This window comes from Myotis nattereri (assembly GCF_964212035.1).
Source record: "Myotis nattereri genome assembly, chromosome: Y".
NCBI lineage: Eukaryota > Metazoa > Chordata > Mammalia > Chiroptera > Vespertilionidae > Myotis > Myotis nattereri.
The window spans coordinates 8481623-8505337 of NC_138094.1; positions in this window are offsets into that span (position 1 = coordinate 8481623).

Here is a 23715-nt window from a genome sequence, read left to right on the forward strand (position 1 = left end):
AGCAGTGCACGAAATGGCAGGCAGCTGGACAGGAACCGAAGCTGGAGCCAGGTGCTCCGTTCCTGCTCATCCAAGCCCCACTCCACCTGCCACCACCAATTGGTAGCACTGTGGCATAGGCAGCGAAGGCTCCTGCTGCCACAGCTGCACTCTCCAGGTATGAGCCTGGCTTCTGCCTGAGCAAGGGTCCCACTCTGGGAGCTCCCTGGCCATCAGGGGGAAGATCCTGTGTTGAGCATCTGCCATCCCCTGGTCAGTGTGCATCATAGCAATGACTCATAAGGGTCCCTTAGGCTTTTGGCCCAATAAAACCTTACTATTCACAGATGACATCTTGCCACTATTAGAATACTAGTGGCCCTATTTAATTAATTAATTAATTAATTAATTAATTAATACTAAGGAAATACTAATTAATACTAAGGAATTAATGAGAAGAAAAATTGTAATGCCGCTATTTGCCCTTTCTCTATAATAGAAGTGTCAACCAAATTCAGGATTGACCATGACAAATTGAAACACATGCATGCAATTGGCGCCAGCAAGAGCTGCATATGTTTCGCACATGGGCAGGTCAACCTGGAGTGACAGAGAGATAGCGAGAGGGTGTGAACTTGCTTAATTAGACCTGCTGTCTGAGTTAGCTAAATTTTTTCCAACCCAGTGAAGCAGCGCAACTTCTCTTTCAGGTAATTGTCCACAACACAGCAGTAAATTTCAACACAAAGCAGATTATTATTGTAGCTCACCCAGGGAGAACAAAGAGTAAACCATTTAACTGCAGCAGTGTTTGAATATATTCTTCACAGTGAGAAAACCTGAAGTCATTTACAAGTTCCATCATTTCTTCCTTATTTTCAGTCAGGTCAAGTTTCTAAGCTTTCTAAATCTCTGTTTTCTGGCTAATGAAGAGAAAATAGGATGACACCGAGTCTACCATCTACCTATTCCACGACTTCTGTGAGGATCAAATGACACATGGGAAAATGCTTCACAGATATTTGGTTAGTGTAAAATATTCCCACCTGGCTGTAAACCAAGTCGTGTTCCAGGACTGAAGAAACTGCAAGGAGGTGAGTCGCTGGGGAGAGGAAGCCGGGCATTGCTACATGATGTCATTACCCAGATGGACACTTAGCATATTTGCCTTTTAAAAATGTAGATTGCCAGTGCACATCATGTATACTGGCTGTGGGTCTGATGGTCACAAAGACATACAGTCAGTCACTCAGTCTTTTATATGTAGAGAGGCCCGGTGTACAAAAATCTGTGCACTCGAGGGGGAGGGTGGGTCCCTTCAGCCCGGCCTGTGCCCTCTCGCAGTCTGGTACCCCTTGGGAGATAACGACCTACTGGCTTAGGCCTCCTCCCAGGAGGCAGAGGGCAGGCCCAAACCCTAGGTGCAGCCCCTGGTCGGGCTCAGAGCAGGGCTGATTGGGGAGTTGGGCGCCTTCCCCTGTCACGAACAGAGAGGGCGGATAGGGAGTTTGTGACCCCGCCCCCTGTCACACACAGAGCCGCAGGGCAATCAGGGGGTTTGGGCGCTGCCCCCTGTCATGCTGATCCCGGTGCCAGGAGGCCTCGCGGCTCGGCTGATCCCGGTGCTGGGAGGCATATTACCCTTTTAGTATATAGGATAGAGGTCTGGTGCATGGGTGGGGGCCGGCTGGTTTGCCCTGATGGGTGTCCTGAATCAGGGTGGGGGTCCCCACTGGGGTGCCTGGCCTGCCTGGAAGAGGGGATGATGGCTGTTTGCAGCTGGTCAGACACCCTTCAGGGTGGGGGTCCCCACTGGGGCTCCTGGCCAGTCTGGATGAGGGGCTGAGGGCTCTTTTCAGGCTAGCAGGTGTCTGAAGCTCCCAATTGCTCCTTTTTTCCTTTCCTTTTTTATTCTGGGCCAGCTTTAGCTCTGAGGCTTGGCTCCAGCTCATAGGTCTCGGCTGCTGAAAGCAGGTATCTGGTTTGTTTTGGTTCTATAATCGAAACACTGTTTCAACTCTAGCTCTGAGATCCTGGCTGGCTGAAAGCAGGTTTCTGGGGTTTTGTTTAGCTTCTATATTTGTAACAATGTTTCAAACTGCAAGCTCAGAGACCGGCAGCGGCAGGCGGGGAACGTTGGAGTCCTCTGTCACTGAAGCAAGCAAGCCTCATGTTCGCTTCAACCCTCCTGGCTGCCGGCCGCCATCTTGGCTGGCAGTTAATTTGCATATCACCCTGATTAGCCAATGGGAAGGGTAATGGAGGTACGGCTAATTACCATGTTTCTCTTTTATTAGATAAGACTAGAGGCCCAGTGCATGAAATTCATGCTCGGGGGTGTCCCCTCAGTTTAGCCTGTACCCTCTCCTATCCGGAACCCCTTGGGGAATGTCAAGGATCACACCTAAACTGGCAGTCTGATATCAATCTCACAATCTGGGACTGTTTGCTCATAACTGCTCACCTGTATCCTGCCTGATTGCCCCTAACTGCCCCACCCTGCCAGTCTGATCATTCCTAACCACCTCTGCCTGCTGGTCTGGTCAGGCCTAATTACCTCCCCTGCCAGCCTTGTCATCTCCAACTGCCCCCTCCACTGGCCTGGTCGCCCCTCACCGGCCACCCTGCTGGCCTGGTTGCCCCACGCAGCCTGCTGTTCAGTTTTTTTGTTGTCCCTCACCAGCCCTCCGGCTGGCCTTATCTCCCCACACAGACTGCTGTTCAGTCATTTGGCCATCCCTCACTGCTCCCCTTGTCTGCCTGGTCACCCCACGCAGCTGCTGTTTGGTGGACAAGTGGTTTCGGTCATCACAGTCACTGGCTTTTTATATATATAGACTACAGTCCAGGTGCACAAAAATTTGTGCACTCTGAGGGTTCCCACCACTCGTCCTATGCCCTCTTGCATCTGGGACCCCTCGGAGGAAGTCCACCTGCTGGCTTAGGCCCACTCCCTGGGCAATCAGGCTCAAGTTGGCAGTCAGACATCCCTCTGGCTGCTCAGCAGCCCTCGGGGGATGTCAACTTACCATCGGGGAGCAGATCTATGCTCCAGTTGGACATCCTTAGTGCTGCTGAGGAGGTGGGAGGGGCTCCTACCACCACCGCGGTGCTGGCAGTCATTAGCCAGGCTTGTGGCTGAGCACAGCCCACCCTGTAGGAGTGCACTGATCACCAGGGGACAGCTCCTGCACTGAGGATCTGCCCCCTGGTGGTCAGTGTGTGTCATAGTGACCACTCATTCCCAGTCATTCTGCTGTTAGGGTCAATTTGCATAGTAACCTTTTATTTTATAGGATAGAGGCCTGGTGCACAGGTGTGGGCCTACTGGTTTGCCCTGAAGGGTGTTGCAGATCACGGTGGGGGTCCTGCTGGTTCCCCTGGCCATCTTGGGTCAGGGGCTGCTGGGTGTTTGCAGGCTCATCACACTCCCTTCAGGATGGGGGTGCCCACTGAAGTGCCTGGCCAGCCTGGATGAGAGGCTGATGGATCTTTCATGCTGCTCAAGCCCCACCCCAGTGGAGACCCTAACTCCATGAAGGTTTGGCCAGCCTGGGTGAGGGGCTGAGGGCTGCTTTTAGGCTGGCCAAGACGGTGGCGATGGAAGCTCCCAGCCTCTCCTCTTTTTTTTATATTCTGGGATTTATTTACCTAGTATAATTGAAAATTTGTAGCCTTGAGTGTACCTCAGAGCCTGCCAGGGCGGGCGGGAGGCTTGGCTTCCTCCATTGCCAGGGGAAACTCAAGCCTTCTGCTCACTCCAGCTCCGAGGCCACCACCAGCTTAAAGCAGGAATCTGGGATTTATTTATCTTCTATAATTGAAAATTTCTTGCCTTGAGTGGAGCTCAGATCCGGCCATGGCAAGCAGGATGCGTGGCTTCCTCCATCACTGGGGCAACCAATCCTTCTGCTCGCTCCAGCTCCGTGGCTGCCAGCTGCCTTATTGGTTGGGTTAATTTGCATATAGTCGCTCTGATTGGCGGGTGGGCATGGCTTAGGTGTAGTGAAGGTACAGTCAATTTGCAAGTTTGTCCTTTACTAGTGTAGACTAGAAGCCTGGTGCTCAAAAATTTGTTCACTCGGGGAGGTTCGTCAGCCCAGCTTGTACCCTCTTGCAGTCTGGGACTCCCTCGGGGGTTGTCCACCTACTGGCTTAGTATGTCCACCTCAGCTGGAAATCAGACATCCTTCTGGCCACCCGAGAACCCTCAGGAATGTCCACCTGCCAGCAGGGAGAATGTGTAAGCTGCAGTTGGACAACCTTAGCAGTGCTGAGAAGGCTGGAGAAGCTCCCAAAACCACCACTTCGCTGGCCCCCATCAGCCTGGCTTGTGACTGAGTAGAGCTCCCCCTGTGGGAGTGCACTGACAACCAGAGGGGCAGCTCCTGCATTGAACATCTTCTCCCTGGTGGTCAGTGTGTGTAATAGTGATCAGTCATTTCCAGTTGTTCTGCTGATAGAGTTAATTTGCCTATTACCCTTTTGTTATATAGGACAGAGGCCTGGTGCACCAGTAGGGGCTGGCTAGTTTGCCGTGAAGTGTGTCCCGGATCAGGGTGAGGATCCTGCTGGTATGCCTGGCCAGCCAGGGTGAGGGGCTGAGGGCTGTTTTTAGCCCCCTGGTGACCAAATCTCCCAGACTCTCCTTTTTTTAGTTTTTGGGGGATTTATTGTTTTTGAGAGGGTAGTTTATAATTGAAACTTTGTAGCCTTTATCGGAGCCCTGGCCCAGAGTGGTCAGGTGGGAAGCTTTGCTTTCCTCATCGCCAGGGGAAACCCAAGCCTCCTATTTGCTCCATGTCTGTGGCCACCGCCATCTTAGTTGGGTTCATTTGTATACTTCCTCCCGATTGGCTGGTGGGCGTGTCTTGTGGGTGTAGCAGAGTGATGGAATGATGGTTGATTTGCATCTTTCTGTTTTATTAGTGTAGACTAGAGGCCTGGTGCACAATATTTTTGCACTCTGAGGGGGTCGCTCAGCCTGGCCTGTGCTCTCTTTTGGTCTGGGACACCTCGAGGAATGTCCACTGCTGGCTTAGGCTCACTCCCCAGGGTACTGGGCCTAAACTAGCAGTCAGACATCCTTCTGGCAGCCTGGGGTGTCCACTTGCCTGTGTGGAGTAGGCCTAAGCCGCAGTCGGACATCCTTAGCGCTGCTGAGGAGGCAGGAGAGGCTCCAACCACCACCGCTGTGCTGGCAGCCATCAGCCAGGCTTGTGGCTGAGCAGCACTCCCCCTGTGGGAGCACAGTGACCACTGGGGGCAGTTCCTGCATTGAGCGTCTGCCCTTTGGTGGTCAGTATGTGTCATATTGACCAGTCATTCCCAGTTGTTCTGCTGTTAGGGTCAATTTGCATATTACCCTTTTAGTATATAGGATAGAGGCCTGGTGCATGGGTGGGTGCTGTCTGGTATGCCCTGAAGGTTGTCCCGGATCAAGATTGGGGCCCCGCTGGCATGCCTGGCCAGCCTGGGTGAGGGGCTGAAAGCCATTTTCAGGCTGGCCACACAACACGGCTTCCCAAGCTCCCAGACTCTCCTTGAATGGAAACCAGCGCTGGCTGGAAGCAGATATTGGGGATTTATTTATCTTCTATAAGTGAAACTTTGTAGCCCTGAGCAGAGCCCATGACCAGCCAGGGAAAACGGGAAGCTTGGCTTCCTCCATCGCCTGGGGAAACCCAAGCCTCCTGCTTGCTCCAGCTCTGTGGCTGCTGTCATCTTTGTGACAGAGTGATGGTTAATTTGCATATTGTTTTTTTATTAGATAGGATATGTAGATATACCCAAGTGCACAACAAGAGCACAAGGCTTTTCCTCTGTCCAAAATGTTTTTGAAAGTACACCATGAAATGTTTTTAGATAAGTGAGGAAGTTGATGTTGAAATTGAATGTGCATTACTTGGCATATTATGGACTTCCGGGAGCAATGGAAAGTGTTTTCACCAAGATGCTAATAATTCAATACTTGCATAATGAAGGAATTATTAGTGCATATGTGAAGGGCACGGTGAGTGAGTGTAGCAGGACGATTAAGAAGCTTTTAGTAATGTCAAACAGAGATTGTGAGAAAGACAGTGCAAAGTAGAGAAGGAGAAAAATTGACAAATGCTTGTCAAGATATAGAAAGGCACTGATAAATATGTACGTGGACATCCTGGAATTTGCTGGCACTATGTTCAGGGGTGGACAGGTTTCTCCCAATGATGGTAATTTAAGAAATTAATGAAGATATAGAGCTAGGACAAGAAGTCAAAAGATAATACATTCCAGAATAACATTCTATAGCTCATTAAACCATGAGCTCATTGGAGTCTTAGAGGAAAAGTAAACATTTTCATTGAAAGAGGAAATAAAGTGGTGCTTTGAATAGTTGCTTTTTCCTTAAAACATTGATCTCCATTGTGATACCCTCACGTAAGTATTTGTCATTTACAGGACCGCTGTCATGTGTGATAGAGAATTATGCAGGCGTTCCTTGCAAAGAGAAAACCCCTTCACGAGAAATTACCATTTGTCTCCAAGAAATGATGATGGCACTACTAGTTATAGGTAACCGGCAACAAAACATAAGGACACGTAATGTATGCTAGGGACTGTTGTTGGTGAGGTGAAATTCATCTATCATAACACTAAATATTTACCATTGACCGACTAAGTAGCATGTAGTATATTCAGAGTCCTAATTTCCATTATTTCCAACAGCAGCCAGACCTTGTCACCTTTCTGTTCCTTGTGCACAGGACTCCAGTTGTTCTAAATCCCCAACATTTCCTGATGTTTTCCTCTTCAAACATTGGAACCTACTTAGGAATAAAGTATCTCATTTTAGTTGATTGGCACTTCCCTAATGACCCATCCTTTCATGAGCTTGTTAGCTGTTTGTGTATCTTCTTTGGAGGAATGTCTCTTGAAGCCTTCTGCCCATTGGCATTTTCCTATATGTGTAGTCAGAGTGTGTCCCTGTTCTGTATCTTAGAAGGTGATTTCAAAATACTTCTGCTTTATTTCCTTCAGTTATTCCGGCAGAGGTGATCTAGGTTCCCGAGTCAGGAAGCATTATGGCACACCATCTAGGGAGGATGCACACTGTGACCATGGCCTTTCAGGTTCTGGAGATGAGCACTCCTGTAGGAGACACAGGTGTTTAAAAGCCTTCTCTCTTTTTATCCAGTAGCACACTGCAGTTGTTAACTTGGACAAAATTAATACCGTGTTTTTTTAACATAGTGATCGTGATGGCTGTGGCAGCAGTCCTGGTAGATATTATTCTGAATATCGAACTGGAGGCTCTTACAGAGGTTCCTATGAGAGCTATGGTAAGTGTCCAGACAGACTGTGTGTAAGTGACAGGATTGGATTTAACAGGCCGCCTTGTGATTTACTCTAATTTTACTTCCATTTGCACAGGGAGGACTATATGCAGTATGGGCTTTGTATTATCTGGGAGGTCTTGTTTTCTTTTGTTAGCAGCTCATTTGGAACAGTGCAATTCTTTCAGGGGTGAAGGATCACACTCATTTATTGTCTTTATTAAAGAAACAAAGTACAACTTTTTCTTTTTCTTTTTTTTTTCTCACCTGAGGATATATATCATTGACCTCGGGAGAGTGGTACGGAGGGAGTGGGGCTGAGAGAGCTCTACATCAATGTGAGACAAATACTTTGTTTGGTTTCTTCATGTACAGTCCCCATCCAGGGACAGGAATGGACCCTGAAAACCAGGGTCATGCCCTTGACCTGGAATCAAACCCGATATCCTGGCACTGCAAAGGCTGGTGCTCGACACACTTAGGCACAACATCCAGGGGGTTCTTTTCACTTTTTGCTTTTGCAGAAGGAGAATTTGTCAGTGTGAAGCATAGAAATAATACGAAGGTCAGGATTTCAGCCTGTTTCCAGAAAATGTGCCTTCACATATATTCATAACCAATTATTTCAGTTAAAACATTATTCTTCAGCTGTATTTTAGATAAATGTAAGCTCCCTTGCCTGCCTCATCATTACTGACATATTTTTAGCACAGGTCTATGTATAAAAGCATAGGTTTTCCAACTATTTAAGGCTTTACTAGGGTCATGTCATACTGACTTAAAATTATTCGTTAAGATGTGAAAGTATTGTTATCTGGTCACTGACTTTCCATGAAGCTCAGGTGGAGCACCACCAACATGAGGGCCCCTCTGACTTATGGTCGAAGGAGTCACTGGGATGACTATTACAGCCGCAGAGGAGACGGATATGATGGAGGGGGAATAACAATTACTACAACAGCCGATGGGACACCCCTCTAAGAGGACCTGAGCGTGGTGCTGGCAGTGATCATAGGATTCACCATCTACGCAGGAGAGAGTGAATCATACAGTGCAGTAACTAAACTATTGGGCTCCTCTGGAGGAGACATAGGGGAAGCCCTTGTGACAAAGGAAGTAGACACTGAAATAAAAAATAATGCTAAGGTATGGTTGCCATTTCATTTGTAAAAATATTGTCTTCTGTTATTTAAGACTGACTAAAAGTAAATGGTGGGATTACGGAAGAAGCAAGAATTATCAACCCTTTATGAAAGTTTTGGATAGAATGCAAAATTTGAATTATTAAAAGCTTTTTCATAAGTGTTAATTTAATTACAATATACTTAAATGTTTAATTGGAACACTTGTAGTGTTAAAATTTTCAGAAAAAGTTTCCCGCAAAAATGATTTTGTCTGTTTTTACTACAAACATACAAAGCAATGTGTTTGGATGGTGAATTATATTTATGGCCCTAAATTTCCCAGGGTGTCTAGGACCATACATACATAAAGTCTTTGAAGTGAACTGCATACAAAATGAAGCAGTGTGTTACTTCTTCAGGGCATGCTGCCCTATTTTCCAGTTAGGGAGGGTAAACAAATGAGGTATTCTCCTTGGAAAACGTAAATGGATAAAAGGATTGAAGAACCTCTGACAAGGCCGCAAAACAAGGATTCCTCCAGCTCTGTGGCCCACACTTTGCCCCCTAAGATACTGATAAGGAGCAGGCCGATCCCACTGGCCCCAGGAGGAAGAGGAGACCTTAGGGAAATAGGAGATGGTGGTGAGCAGCAACAGGGCAATGTGGCGTGGCAGCACAGCAGCCTAGGCCTTGGCATGAGGAGGATTTGCAGACACCTGTGGAAAGGAGTATAGGAAGAACATGTCATGGCAGCCCCTGTTGAGGGGCAGGTGGCAAGGCCTGAAGGTGCTGTGGGCGGCCTAGAGGGAGAGTTCAGAGGAGGGGCTGAGGTAATCTGCTTTGACTCTGAGTGACAGTGGACATGCACACTCCCTCCTCCTGCCTAAGCCCCCCTGCCTGAGCTGGAATTGCACTGCCCTTGTTGTACTGGTAGTTCCTGTCTCAGGCACACAACCTGCGGCCCTGGTGTCACAGGCTGTTTCCCTCCCAGCATCCAGGTGTCCCTGTGAGAGAAAAGCAATGGCCCAGGAACCTGGCAGCACACCGGAGGAGACCCAGGCGGCCCCTCCTCACCCGTCCTGTCCGCTCACTGGGGGCCATCGTCCACTCATAGTTCTTCAGGGGGTTGAGCCACAGGTCCTTGCTGATGATCTGGTAGGGCAAACAGACCTGGGTTAGGAGAGCACAGGGACCCGAATAGAATCCCAAGCAGCAGGCGGACACAGGAAGCTGTATGCTGGCATGGGCAACGACATCCCACCTCAGCAATCCTGCCAGATGCCGCCACACTATGGTCAGAGAACCAGTAGAAGAAGCTGGGGCTCCTGTCCTGGTGCCTGTTGATGGAGGCTTCTCATTCACAATGCTGGGACCACTGAATGGGAGGGGCACGGGACCCTGTATCCTGCAAGGGAGGGGTCTGTGAAGCTGGGCACAGCACCTTCCAACCCTGCCCACCACCAGCTGCTATTTGTATTGGGCTTGGGAATGCCCTGGAGAGACCCAGCATGAAGCAATGCAGATTTCTGCCAGTGCTGGATCTTGGGTTGTTTTTAACATTTTTTTCTGATGCCAGCTGCTCCTTGTTTGATAGGTGTTAGAGAGACTGAAGCCTGAGCCAGGCCAGGCCATGCATATGGAAAAGCTGCTACAAACAGCTTGGCTGGTGCTGCTAATTAGATGGGGTGCGGACTCAGGAAACCACTAAGGTGGAGGAAAAAGTGTGGGCCATATATATTTATTATTAAAAGTTATGCAAATGCCCCCTAGATATTAGCAAAGTTTTACATGTCTCCCATATGATGAGAGATTACATGCATTGCCCTCTCTTCATTTTTGCATTGTCAGCTTTTATTCATTTTAAAGTGTGCCCAGGTAGTCAACAAGTGTGTACTAGCTTGGAAATAAAGTATTGAATCATTCGTTCAGAGTGATTTGTTATTTTACCTATAGTCTGTATTATTTTTATTACTTCTCCGGTTAAAATGCCAGAAGTAAAAATTCTCCATTTGAATTGCATTCTTTGCTTACAGCTTAAAATGATTTCATCTCTTCTATTATGAAATAGAATCATTACATAATCTATCGTATGTTTACATCACTCAGCTATTTTTACTTAAATGGGTCTATGAATATAACATTTTAAAACGTAGCATTTTCATTATCATAAGTGCTTAAATTCGCTGATGTCCCAAAGTCAAATTGGCTGTGTAAACATAACTGATGGGATAGTAACTGATGCACATAAACAACTTCAGTAAGAAAATTTGGTATTATATTTGTAAACAAATCCCAATAAAATTTCTGCCACACAGGGGCCCTGATACAAAGTGACAGCCATAAGAGCCAATCACATATTCTGAGTCTAAAATATTCCCTCGAGATCTATGCACCTCTGCCACATTCCCAACATTCAAGATTTAGCTAATACCCCTTGGTTCCCTTGATTTTTTATGAATAAAAGGGTTTTCAAATGCCCCCACTGATTCCGCCTAATGTACCACCCTTATTTTCCTTCTCAACATTCTTGTGCATAATAGTACTTACTTTCTTTTCCTTGATTATCTGTTATCTTTACAACAAAACTCATTGCTGAATAAAATATGGCGTTTGTCGTAGTTAGAACCATTAGCACTCAGAAGGCACACGTGCAAATATCTGTTGAAAGAAGAAATTGAGGAATAACGTCTACAGAAACTACATTTTGTTGTGCTTAGAAAGTAGCAAAAAGGGAATGACCATCAATTATTCTTCACAAGTCAAATAAATGGATCTTTGAACTCAACAAAAATTATGAGGCAAATCTAATTATTAGCTACTACAAAACCCTAAATATGATGGTAGAGTATAAAGGTCAATATGTAAAGAGCGCCTTCAACATACCAGAAACCAAAAGGACATTGAGCAAATTAAAAGGACAATGAGGAATCACCTCACTCCTGTCAGAATGGGTACCATCGACAAATGACAAGTGCTGGCAAGGTTGTGGAGGAAAGGGAACCCTAGCACACTGATGATGGGAAAGCAGACTGGTGCAGCCATAATGACAAACAAAATGGCATGTCCATAAAAAAATTGAAAACAGAACTCCCATATGACCCTGCCATCTCACTTCTAGGAATATGTTTTAGGAAACCTAAAAGACACATCAGAAAGAATATATGTTCAACTATATTCATAGCAGCACAATTTACAATTGCTAAGATTTGGAAAGCACCTAAGTGCCTATCAACAGGTGAGTGGATAAGACAAACAAACTGCTGTACATTGACACAATGGAATACTACTCAGCAGAAAAAAAGGAAGAACTCTTTCATTTGCTAAGCATGGGTGGACCTATAGAGCATTATGCTCAGGGAATACGCCAGCCAGAACTACACAAGTATCGTGTGATCTCACTCTTATTTGGAATCTCATGAACAAAACACATTGATTTAAAAATCATGGAGGCGGAGACGTGGAAGCATGGACAGGCTGTGGAAACTCACAGGGAAGGCAGGGGAGGGTGAGTGGGTGATGGCTGAGACATAACCAACCAAGGACCTTGTGTGAATGTATGCACAACCCACAGAAGCAGGCAATGGGGGCGGTCAGGGCCTGGGGAAGGGAGCTGGAGTGGCCTGGAAGGGTCGCTGGGGGGAAGGAAACAGACATATGTAATACTTTCAGCACCAAAGATTTTTTAAAAATAACTGCCATGAAAAAAAATGGAAAGAAAAAGGACATGTTATACATTTTCAGGGGACAGGGGCTGTGTACACATCAGGAGGACAGAGGCCTGATGTTAGCTCCTGATCCATAGGTTCTCAATACCTTTGACTTGGGTAGTCACTGACATTACAATTTTCTCAGACACCTACCCTTGTCAGCACAGAAGACAGGTGACATTTTCAAGTTGCCATCACTGCTAAACCAGAAGCCATGGAAGTGGACCCAGATGTTAGCAACCCTGATCGTCATGGTTCACTGGCTTGTGGATAGCTGACATGAGCTAACCTCTAGGCCAAGCTCCATGAGATTCTCATTACCCAGAGACCTGTAGGTAGTAGATGGTTCCATGCTCTGTCAGAGGTCTTCTCAGGGCATCGAAGGTGGCTTCCATCCCCTCTAAGTTCCAAGGTGTTCCTACCAAGGTGGGGAAACCATTAAGGAGAGAGTGCTGTCAAAACCTCTCAAAATGGACTGGGGTCTGTGCGAAGGTGTATCCTTGCTTTCAAAGAAGAAAGGCTTTACCATGGGCCACACATCTTTTCCCAACATAAGCCTTTCTGGAGGACTTTAAAGGATCATGAATTGGATCAGAGGGGCCTGGGACCTGGTCATGAGCTGGGGAGGGAGGACAGGAGTTGGAGCAGAGCATGGTGCTCGGTATTCACTATCTAAGGCCACAAGGGGTCAGCAAGGGCCTGTCGTTGGGAAAGGTACTTTCGTTGTTATCCTTTGCTGTGTAGAGTCTCATTAGCTGCTTGCTGAGCCATTCCTAAGTGGGACACAAAGAATGTTGAGTGTTTATGTCAATGTTTATTGTGTCAGGATAATTCCTTTTCTGGAAGTGCAAGTAAGCATCTCCCAACAGAGCGGGATCAAGAAGGGGTTGAGGGAGAATTACCAATCTCCAGCTCTGCCCGAGGTCCCTGAGCAGGGCAGGATTTGGATCGCACTAACCTCAGCCATCCTGTGATGTTCTTGTTACCTTTGTCCCACACAGCAATGGGGGATGTCCTAGGATACCTCTGCCTTCAGCACTGTAACTCCTGCAATAGGAAAGTAAGGACACCCAAAGCGGGCTTGATTCCCTTGGCTCTGTCATTGGGCTCCGTCTGTCCTGACTCGGATGGGGCAAAGGCAGGTTTACAGCTGTGAGTATGGGAAACACAGAGTTTATGCCTGTATTATTGTTTATTAATCATGGTATTCTTTTCCACATGAACAACTGTTAAGCTACTTTTGCTCCACCCTGGATATATAAAATAGGTTCTCACATGGTTATTGATTACTGAGGCAGGAAAGTCCCAGGAGCTGCCCACTAAGCTACAGAGACAGGAAAGCTGGTGTTGCCACTCAATTTCACTACAAAGGCCTGAGATCCAGGGGAGATGATTATGTAAATTTCAGTCTGAGGGCAGGAGAAGGTGAGATGAGATGTCCCCATTCAATCCATGAGACACAGGGGGAGTCAGATCCTTCTTACCTGGCCTTTTGTTCTTCTCAGATCCTCAGTGGGTTGTTTGAGTTCAATCTCACGGGAGGGCAATGTGCCTGGTAAACTGAGTCAGCCAGTGACATGTTGGTCACAGCCAGGAACACCCTCACAGATACACCCAGAAATAATATGTAATCCCAGAACCCCGTAGCCCACTCAAGATAACCATGAAATTAATCTTCACCATGAACACCTATCCTAATTGCCCTGAGAATGAGGACCTTGCTAAGATATACGCTTTCAGTGCTAAAACCGGGGAAATCCTGGAAAAATGGCTAGAGTCGGTCACAGTGCAGTTTTTTCAGTGCTTCTGCCAGGCTGATTGAGACGTCCAAATAGTTCTTGGCATTTTAGATACACAGCAGAAATACATAGTGCCAGGTAGAAACTCATCGACGTATCGCAGACCCCTTGAGGGTCCTTGTAAAGAGGGCTCACACACACCCGGTATCTCTTCCCTTGTGGGGAAAAAGGAGCCATTTTGGAAAGAGGCCAGGTGATAGGGAGACAGGCATTGTGAGAACTGCCTCCAGATTAGGAGTCCATTGCTCTAAAGGAGAGGACATTCTCCGTAAAACAGAGTTGCAACTCCAGACCTTTACTGCTCAGCCTCCTTGGATATGGTGTCCCAATGAGGTATCCCAAAAGACTGAGAGCACCTAACTCTCCTCAGTCCCTCAGCAACACAGTCCCCTTTTCTCAGTTGCTCTTCTTTCAGCAACGGGCCCAGAGAGGGACCACCCACTGAGAAGGGCCATCCTGCCAAGAGAGCCTGGGCACACAGAACTGAAGTAGGCAACAGTAGAAGAAAATCCATCTCTGGCACTCTGCTCTGCGGTAGAGATGAAAACACTTAAAGTGGAGATGATCCTGAGAACTGTAAAATGGCCCCATGCATGCACGCCCTCTTCTCCCCATGACTGCAGTTGAAGAGTTGGAAAGAGTTGCATATTCTGGGACTCTGACACACAGGTAAAGAGGAGACTGTCACTGACCCAAAAAAATAAGCTAGAGAGACAGTTTGCGTGCCATGGTGAGAGAGGCTCCTGCAATGTTTCTCCAGCCCATTGTGAATGAAGGCTGTGGAAGCATCTTCAGAGCATGAAGGGAGCCTGTGAGCACAGGTCCAGTTTAATTCCCACTGTCCCATGAGCTGGCTCCACTGTGTAAAGAGTGTCACTCCTTGTATGTGAGCAACAGTAATGACCAACCTCGTCCTCCAACTGCAGCCCAGGCATGGTCAGCATGGCTGTGTTGCCAGACTTGGGGCCAGAGAAGTGCTCAGGGATTCCTGAGGGCCAGTGTGACCCCATAAATCAGGAGGTTAGGGGCCATGTCAGAGACATAAACGGTACCAGGACACATAAATGTAACACCCACTGCCATCACTGCTTCCAGCAAGCAGATGGTGACCTACTTTCCAGGTGTGCCAACCTGAGGGCAGACAAGGACACAGGACCCTGAAAGGACCAAGAACACAATCTGGTGAGCCAACCTGAGAGAATGGGGATAGTTTGAGTGTTTCTTCTTACTCAGGACACACTGAGACCTGGCGACTGGATCAAACCTTGGTTGCCCCTGTCTTTCCTCCTGGGGCATCAACATGTTTCTTGACTGAGGAATTGAGGACTTCCCTCATGTGACATAGGTAGGAAAGTGAGGACAGTGACTGAGGTGGTCTAGGAAAACATCCAATCGCTTGCTTACTCAAGTACCATGGACAAATCTGGACACTTTCATTCTTTCTCAGCCATTTCCTTGACACACTCAGTTGCAATGAGTCCTCATGCCCCCCTTGTCCCAATCTGCACAGTGTCTGAGGCTCAGGGCCCATTATTGCCACTTCCAGAAGTAGAAATATTGGGAAGTTGAAATGTTGGGATGCAGCAGACACAGGGACTACCCCTCTATGGCAGACACAGACTCAAGAGAATCTCCTGGTAAACAACAGAGAGGACTTCATACAGGTCAGGGGTAAAGCACAGCAAACTTCCTCCCGATATGAGGACAGTGGTGCCCCCTGATGGCCTAAGATGATTCAACCTGAGAAGGCAGCTGAGAGGGAGGTGGCAGACACTGCTCTGTCTGCTTCTCTTACTCTTTCAAGTCCAATCCAGCTCAGTACCTGGCCCCTTGATAACTCCTACATGCATCTGAGCCCAGTTACCTTTGTATCCCAGTTTTTTTCACATGGGCTGTCACCTGCCACAGGAGGTGGACTAGACCCTGCCCTTAGGACCATTTTGCTTGTTTCTAGGTAGTTTTGGCAGAGGGTTAGTGCTCCTGAGGGAGTTCTTTGCGTCGCTTGAGGAGACATTAGACGTTGAGTAAAATCAATTGCAGGAGGGCAAGTGGGTGAAAAGAAAATGGGATCAAGGGAAGACAGAATGACTTCCCACAACGTTGAAGGTCACAATACCCATGATGGAGAGAGCTCAGTAGGATTGATTGCCACTGAGAGGAAAACAGGAGGTGGGATCCTGAGTTTGAGATTCTGGGAGGTGACTTGGCAAGAAACCTAACCCCAGGTCCTCTCCTAAGAGTGTGGCAGGATCTCAAATGGGGCACACCATGTTCTTCACTGTACCCCCTTCATGATCCACTGGGAATCCTCACCTCTGAGCCATGAGACTTCTGGTGGCAAAATCTGCCTCATGCACAGAGAGATGGTTGGCGTGGAGTATTCTTCTGGAAAGAGTTGGATTTGGAGAACAGACAAGTCAGAACCGAGTGGTCCTTGCCAGATTGACATGGCACTGTACTCAGGTAATGACTGGAAGTCCTATGGATCAAGATGCTCCCACAAAGCTAGGGCACAAAGTTTGTATTATTGTTCATACCACAGCACAGACATTCTGAAGAGCAAAGGGTGGTGACACCTTGGCTAAGGGAGGTCAGACATCTGTGATGGAGTAGAGCCATGTAAATTGGATATGTTAGGCAGTGACAATATTCTATGTGATACCATGCATTCAGTGTCAGTGCCTAAACCTGTATGTGCTCCATTAAGTCAGTTTCCACAGTAATGTCTTTGGTGTGAGATAACACTGAAGTGGTACTAATCCCTGACCTGTTCTTAAATCCATCAGCTGGACCTATGGACCAAGTAGACTGAGTCCTCATCTCCTGGGAAAAGTGTTGGAAGCCCTAGGCACATTCCAGTTATCCTCATCCTTCCTGCAGGAAGCAGACCTCTGACCTTCATGGAGTTCCACCTTGTCCTCATTCATTGCTCCTTATTCTGTCAGGACCACAGGGACCCAGAGCCAGTGCTTCAGGATTAACCACACTCATTTAACACCATCCTCTACCCGTGTGCCCACATGATAACATGTGACATATACATGCTAAGCATTGATGGCTGCCAGAGTTGGCAAAAGGACCACTTGCAAAAATAGATAATAACCAATAGAGCTAAAAAAATATTTTTAAACACACTAATATTTATTCCCAAACACATACTTTCAGGTCAAAGATATACAATAATATCCTTTCAGAATGCCAATTAGGAAGAAAGATTAAACATCTGGATATAGTACATGATAAAGAGAGAGGCACCTGTCACAGAGGTTCTGTGACACATGAAAGGTCATGCCCTGTGGTGCTGAGTCTCTGACTGAATCTTATGGGAGAACAGTGCTGGGTACATTGGCCATAGTGACACCGAAAACACTTCTAATCCCTTCCATCAAAAATGACCCTTCTTCCACATCCGATAAAAATTAAACAGGTGTCCAATCGTGTTACTTGAGAAATGCAGGGACCATGTCTACCATCTGAGACTCCAAATTCCCAGGGAACAGTGTGCTTCTTATTCCAGCAAGGTTTCATTAGAGAGACCCTGGTCACCCAACAGCTTGTCCTGGTTCTCCTGGTAATAGTCCCTCTTATGAAATAGTGACTACCTTTTCAAAAGGAAAAGGTGGTCCACCTTTGAGGAGAAACACTAGAAGGGCTGATGGGGGCTCCCACAGTCCTACACACATCGAAATAACATGCAACCTATGGGCCTTGCTGTTACAGTCAGGGGCCACAAACAATTTCAGATGCAAAGGAAGAGGGTCAGCAGAGCCATTACTCTCTGGTTCGTACTGGTGTCCAGCAAAGGGACATTGCTCCCCCCCCACACACACACATGCACACAAACACAAACACACACACCCTACATGCAGGCTCACCCCTCTGACCAGCTTTACACAGAGTGGGGCTGGGATTCAGGATCTTCTCCGAGTCTTCATTAGCAAGAGACCCTTTCCCACTGAGCTGTGACACAACTCGAGGGGGTCCACGTGAGTCACTGTTGCAGCTTGGACGATTAAAGCATGATGGTAAACAAAGCAGTACTTGGGAAAATGTCACCAAGTGACTTAAATGGAGAAAATTATAGCAAAGACTTAACTTCCAGGTAGGGTGATCATCCATGTCATTTCTAAGAGCTGACATCTGCAGGGCTGGAAGTCAGAGAGGACTTACAGCCTTTAGATCATGAGGTCACACACCAGGGCTTGTGGCAAATGGGCCCAGCTTCCTTTAACACTCCTGGACGTCGTGGCCTGATAGTTACGTGTACTTGTACTGTTTGATGCACTTTAACTGGGATTATCACTGAAAAAGTGTGGCAGCATCACGGAAATCTTCGGGGACCCCTGAGGAATGGGGCCACCTCCCACAGATTCTGCAAGAACCAAGCAGCCATGGGCTGCTTCTATAAGCATCCTTTAGGTACCTGAGAACAGAGGTGATTCTGAGAGGTCACAGAACCTTTCAGACAAACCCCAGCCTCAAACCTTCCTTGGTTCTGGGTAGTATTGGGAGCATAGAAAGAGAGAAAATCAAATAGGAAGGAGTGGAGAAAGGAAGAGAAGGAAATAAAATTTTTCCTTTATTCTTATTCCCACTTCATTTGTGGATAACTGAATCCAGGTGGTCTGCACAGGTATGAGAGGCTAAGGGATTTAAAGTGAGGATTTCCCAGAGGATTGTGGGAAATCTACCCAATAAGCACATGAGGGGCCTCCTTGTGGCTTTTACAATGAAAGGTTTGAATGAGTGGTTGTCTGGATGCACAAAACACAAGTAAAGACAACAAGCCAGTAACAGAGAGTTTCCTTTGGGAGTGTGTGTGAGAGAGGACACTATCTGAAGAAAACAAGCTGTGCTCTCAATGCTTTGGGAGGGCAGGGAGGATAGAGAGAGGATGAATTTTCCTCAGGGCCATGTTGCATGAGTCCATGCTCAGAGTGGGGAAGCATCTTCAGAGCAAGGAGGGAGCTTGTGACAACAGGGCAGGTGTTGATCTCACTCTCCCACAAACTTGCACCACTTGGATAGTGCCACGGCTCATGTGATGAACAACAGTATTAATCAGCCCCATCCTGCAATGGCAGCCCAGGCCTGGGCAGCGTAGCTGTTTTTCCACATTTTTAGCAAGAGAATAAATAAGGGATCACTTATGGCCATTTTTGGATTTTATAAACCACCAGTATAGGGCCATGCCTGGTCATTCTTTTTACCAGGAGACATGATCATAACAACTAAAATCATCACTGCATCTGGCACAGGTGGAGGAGACTGACTGTCCCAGAGCCCTGGACACTGAGTGAGGCTGAGTCAGGGCAGACTGGGCCCAGGACCCTGAATACAGCAAAAGCACTCACTGGTGGGTGCAGTGCTGGGGACCTGGTGAGCCTGAAGAGGAGGCAAAGAATCAGGCCAAGGTGAACCCACGGTCCCTTCCATGGAGGCCTCACCTGGGCCCTGAGTGAGGAGGGTGAGCAGTAGCAGAGGCCAGGTCATGGTGGAGCTACACCAACAATGCTGCCTTCTGACACCCCAAGCCTGAGCCTGGCTCCCCACACTTCTCTTATCTTCTCCCCTGCCTCAGAGGAGGGAGGGGCCTCCATGCAAATCTGCTTCCTTCACCTGCCTCACCACATTCCAATCCAAACTGACATGGAGTCTACATACACCTGCAACCCTGGAAAGAAGAGCTTTACCAAGAATGAAGCTCTTGCCCTGGCTGGGTGACTTAGTGGGTCACAGTATCATCCTGGTATGGCAAGGTTGCCTGTTTATTCCCGTCCAGTGCACATATAGGAATTCACCAATGAGTGCTTATGCAATAAGAACAAAAACTCCATGTTTCTCTCTCTCCTCTCCTTTCTCCCTAAATTCAATTAGTAAATGCTTTTAAAACAGTCAAACTCTTTAATATACTCTAAGTAAGGTCAGACTGAGCCCATAAATCACGCAGAAATGGAGCCATCCAGGGGATACCTACCTTTTCTCCTGGGGGACTCCTGGTGTCTCCTGGATGAACTATCCCAGGACTTCCCCTTTGTGTGGTGTGGGCAAAGGTAAAGACAGCTTGACTGAGGAAGGTTCAGGCACTCCATTTACTGGGTGTCAATGGCAGAGCTGGGGACTGCATATTGCCCTCCACCCCTTATTCCCCTTGGTGAGGGTGGCTCCTCTGCATGGTTCCATCCTCTGTCTTTGCAGTGGTTTTATTCGGAAGCTGAGCCCTTGCATGTATTGGCTCTTTTAAGAGATGATGTATCAGACACAACAGTTTGGGGACCTCATGTGCTCTCAGGGAAGCAGCACTTCAAACTTCATCCCAGGACAGCATAAATCCCAGCAAGTACCTTCCCCACATCCAGGCTCTTGTGCCCCTAGTGTCCTAATACTATACATCCCCCTGGAGGCCCAAGACTGTGAATTCCTCAGGGAAGTCAGCTGAGGGGAAAGGGGTGATTCCCAGATTACTTCCTTCCCATCTTCTGTCCCTTCCAGCTCAGTACCAGATCCCCTGGCCCCTTCAATTTCCCGGTGAGCCCATTGCCCTTTGCCTGTCAACTTCCCCGGACTGGAATGTGTCACCTCCCAAACCAGGTGGCCCAGATGCTACTCTCAGGCCTGATTCGCATGTTCTACCATGTACTGGGTACAGGGGTGCTGCTTGTGAGGCAGCTCTTGGCTCAAGGCTGAGGACACATTACCTAAAACCACTGAATAGGAAGTTTGGATGAGGATCATGGTGCCAGGTGAGACAGACTGACTTCTCAAATTGTGAGGAGAAAAGATATTGCACAAAGAAGCAAAGGCTCTGTGGGATTGAGAAGTCCCAGGAGCTTAGAATAGCAGAAGTCACGGTGAGAGATGGGCTGGTTCCTTGTGGAGATTCCAGGGAGAGTCTGTTTCCTGGCTCCTCTAGTTGCTAGGTCACCAGCATTCCATGGCTGTAGCTACATGACTCCAGTCTCTGCTCTGTGGTCCCATCTCCTGCTCATCTTCTGTCCCCAACTCTGCATGCACACATTCGTAATCCACTGTATTAGTCAGGGTTCTTCAGAGCAGCAGGAGGATATGAGGACTTGGCTGGTGTGATTACAAAGACTGAGAAACCCCAAGATCATTAAGCTGGGGGGCCCAGGAAAGATGTTGGTCTAATTTTGCCTGAGACTGAGGACCTGAGAATCAGAGGAGCTGATGATTTAAGATACATTGTGAGGACAGAGGCCTGTGAGATGGGATGTGATGCCCCAGCCCTATGGAGATCCATGAGTATAGGGGTGAGTTCCTCCTTTTGTTCTAGTCAGGTTCTCAGTGCAGTGATGCTGTGCACATAGGGAGGGTGATATCCTTTTAGGGTCCACCACTTCAAATGCTAATCTTATCTTGAAACTAGCTCAGAGACACACCCAGAAATCATGTTTAGGTTGGGCTGCTGTCCTGTCCTGTGGGCTGTGAAACCAAGGCATACAATTAACAATCCAAGTCCCCATCTCAAAGCCTTCATCCCATCTGCAAACTCCCTTTTGCCTTATTAGGTAACATTCCCAGATCCCAGGGATTAACACCAGGATATCTTTGTGGCCTCATTACCTAGGCTCTGGAACCAGCCTTCCAGTCCTGCACAGTGACACACACACACACACACACACACACACACACACACACACACACACACAATGGCTCTGAAAGGCTATTCTCAGGATGTTTTGCACAGTAGCACATGGAGGTGTTCCAGACACAGGAGCTACCCCAAACCAACTTTTAAACAGCGTTTAAATTGACCTGGCTGTCCTTTTCTTGAAATACTTTTAATATTAATGGAAACCTGAGAGTCTGATCCCACTGCTTAGTACTGCACACAAAGCAAGGGAGAGATTTAGAAATATCCATCAGTATAGCCATGCTCACAGTCTAGCTTCTGCAGCCCTCACTAGTGTGTCCCATTGAAATATGCCTTACCATAAACCAAAGTGGACATTTTCCTTCTACAATCAAAGACATTTTAAGACGTCACTTATGAATTCCCACACTGGTTCCCATGTGGTTCTTTGTTTAAGGAATTCCTTCCCTCCCATCACGGGTAGGAAGAGGCTTTCTGTATGGAGCCTGGGTGACATCCCTTGGCACCTCTCAACTTTCTGCCCTTTCCTTCCTTGAAGTCTAAGGAGGCACCGGGCCCAGCCCCTACCTGGCATTACAGAATTGAAGGACAGGTGATCAGGATTTGACTCCACCTGAGAGAGGAGAGGCTCCCCCTGGTCCCTGTGAGGCTCTGCTCCAGGAGGGGCAAGGAGATTCCACAAGTGTGGACTGATGGCTACACTCTGAGTTTGGGAAAATATGGAAGAGTGAAGAGCTGGGTACATAAGAATCTGGAAGCACAGCTCAGGTTTGTTCAGAAGTTCTGCACTAGACTCAACATTCATGACACCGGTGGGTGAATGAATTTCTTAATGCTTTTGTCTAGGCATGTTAGGTGAATGCAGTTAGGAGGAAGTTGCTCACCAGACAAATCCCCACACTATCTTTTGATAGGTGGGGCAAAGGAGTCAATTTGGAAATATTTCATGAAGATGGAAAGGACACTGTGCCAAGCGTGGTACGAGGGCAGCGGGTAGGGCCTTGGGGAAGTCAGTTCTGTACTGTGCACAGGATTTGTCCCTCCAACTCTCCCCCAGCTCAGTCCTCATGAAATATTGACTGATTGTTTTGTCAAAGGAGACAGAGAGCCTAAAGGAAGTTCTCATCTGTGGTGTCTCTTGTGGTACGCTTCTTTTTCAAGGGGCCACCAAACTGGAGTAGGTTCCTCGTGTCCATGATGAGAGGTGAGGAGTTCAGAGAGAACTCCAGCCATGGAGACATAAATGTCCCTGGACACAGGGAAGCAGGAATTCAGTGAGCAGGGATCCTGGGAGCTCAGGCAGGTTTGCTCTCATTTTCCCCAGTTGCTTGAGGCACTGTGGTAAGTGCCACAGATGTGATATAAAACAATGACATCAGCCCCCTTCCAGGCTGGAGCCTAGAGATGGTCACAGAGGCTGGAGTGCCGAACCGGTAGCTAGAGGAATGGTCTGAGATCCCTGAAGGCTACAAACTGACAGGATCCATCAGGAGTTGAGAGGCAGTGCCCTTGCCTTATTGGTGCTAGGCCACCTCATTATAACCCGCACTCCTCCCCACCCAGTGTCACTGGCTCTTCTGGAGCTTCTGCTTCAGAGACCTGAATGCTGAGGGAGGTTGAGTCATGAAGAGAGAGTTCATGAACTTGAAAATGAAGACAAAGGCACAGGCAGATTGCAAGTCCAGGACCATGGCTCCAGTTGAGCCTCAATAAAACAACTGGTCACCCAAGAAACAAACTATGCCTGTGCAGTGATCAAGGGTGGTGAGGAGCACAGGAGCCCAGCCATGCTAGAGGCTCTCAGAGTGCCTCCTGAGCCCAGAGCTGGACAGGGCAGCCTACCCCTGGGGTTATTGGTCTCAGCAGGCTGTCCTGTGTTGGGGGTGGAGGTGGCAAGGTGTTCATGCCTATTCATTCAGAGGCTGTCTCTGAGCCTGGACTGTCTTCACTGTCCCCCCTTACTTCAGACCCCTAAAGGTGGGACCTCAGAGAGTGTCCTGCCTCCTTGGGTCCTGGCCAAGAGGGTGTGCCTGTTATGTATGTTTAAGTATAAATCCGGGAGGGCTCCCCATGGAGACAGGGCCCCTGAGCAGAGTTACTCAAGGGACAAGAGATGAGACCACAGGACCCCATAAGTGTGAACCAAGGTTTGTTCCAAAGTTCCACAACTGTCTA